This window comes from Hipposideros armiger, unplaced genomic scaffold, assembly GCF_001890085.2.
Source record: "Hipposideros armiger isolate ML-2016 unplaced genomic scaffold, ASM189008v1 scaffold_1838, whole genome shotgun sequence".
Lineage (NCBI taxonomy): Eukaryota > Metazoa > Chordata > Mammalia > Chiroptera > Hipposideridae > Hipposideros > Hipposideros armiger.
The window spans coordinates 82,058-84,183 of NW_017733188.1; positions in this window are offsets into that span (position 1 = coordinate 82,058).

Consider the following 2,126-nt stretch of genomic DNA (forward strand, 5'->3'; position numbering starts at 1 on the left):
ACCAGCATTGCAGGAAATGTTAAAAGGGCTTTTTTAAACAGAAGAAAGGGGAAAACAAACTAACAAAGAAAACCAGAAATACAAATAAGAAAATGGCAGTAAATATGTACCTATCAATAATCACTTTAAAAACGAATGGGCTAAATGCTCCAATCAAAAGACATAGAGTGACTGAGTGGATAAGAAAACAGGACCCATGCATATGTTGCTTACAAGAGACTCATCTCAGAACAAAAGACTCTCACAGACTGAAAGTAACAGGATGGAATAAGACATTTCACGCAAATAGGAATGAGAAAAAAGCTGGAGTAGCAATACTTATTTCGGACAAAATAAACTTTAAAACAAAGACTACAAAAAATGACAAAGAAGGGGCACTACATAAGTATAAAAAGATCAATTCAACAAGAGGATATAACCTTAATAAATACCTATGCACCCAACATAGAGCTCCTAAATATATATAACAGTTTATGACCAACATAAAGCCAGAGATCAACAGTAGCACTATCATAGTGGGGGATTTCAACACCCTGTTGTCACCAATGGACAGATCCTCCAGACAGAAAATCAACAGGTAAACAGTGGCTTTAAGTGACACTTTACACCAGTTAAATTCAACCAATATTTTTAGAGCATTTCACCCCAAAGCAGCATAATATACATTCTTAGACCACATGCTAGGCCACAAAACAAGTTTCAATAAATTTAAGAAGATTGAAATCATATCAAGCATCTTCTCAGACCACGATGCTATGAAACTAGGAATCAATTATAACAAGAAACCTGGAAAATGCACAAATACATGGAGGCTGAATAACATGTAACTAAATAGCAAGTGGGTCAATAATGAGATCAAGGAAGAAATCAAAAGATACCTTGAGACAAATGAAAATGAAAATACAACTACCCCAAATCTATGGGATATGGTGAAAGCAGTCCTAGGAGGGAAATTCATAGCAATGCAGGCCTATCTAAAGAAACAAGAAAAATCTCAAATCAACAGGCTATCTTTACACCTAAGGGAACTGGAAAAAGAAGAGCAAAACAAGACTAAAGGGAGTACAAGAAAAGAAATAATAAAGATCAGAGCAGAAATAAATGAAATAGAGACCAAAAAANAATTTTTCTCCCATCTTTTGACTTGGAATCATTGAGAACTAAAACTGCCCTTTTCCAAGGCAATGCAAGCTAAAGTTAGACAGCTTGATATAAACTTCAGAGAAATTACCACAACCGCTCATCTATGGACAGTCTTCACGCCTGTTGCAGAAAGATCACCAGAGACATTCAAACTGCAGACCAGGGGAATCTATCAGGCTGTAACGTCTGCCTTCACTCCATCTGAAGATGCTTCGAACCGACATCTTGACTGGCTGCCTTCAGAACTCAGAAACTGCAATTTTAATCTGTTTCAATCATTAACAATTGTTTTTCTTTAGCTTCCATAGAGATGCCTCTTATTAAATACCTGATTGCTTGTACCATAGGCCTAACTTTAGGAGCCCACCAGTATCCCTACCTCCTGAAATAAAAGGCAACTGTTTAACTGAACTTACCCTATTCTGAAGACTTGACCGGTTTTGGAAACTGATACATAATAATAATGTCTTAATTAGTCCTTTCCTAATGCTTCAACCTAAAAATTGGCACAAATATTGAGCTGACTATAAACTCACATATAGCACACATGTCTCTAGCCCATGTCCTCCCTCCAAGGGACATGATGGACCCAAGGAAGGCATTGCCACCTTGGCATTGAGGAGCTTTAAAATGTTTTGTTTGCTTTTCCTGAGTCAAGTCATCTATTTCTATTCCAAATGTATTTATCCAGGTGTCCTTCTAAGGCCCCTGGGTGACTCAAATTTGATATGTCCCAAAATGAAGACATTGCCCCCACCCTTTCCTTTTCCCTGACTCTCTCTAATCTATTCTGTCATCTGGTTTCCCCGTCCTAGCAAATAGCACCACTGAAATACTGAAGCATAAAAATCCTGAGCCCCAACTCTCCCTGGCATCACCACATCCAGTCAGTCACCAAGTTTCATACTTTCTACCTGCTTACAATTTTCTATATAGATCTTGTTACCGTAATTCACTTTCTCACATTTAATTTTGAAGTACTC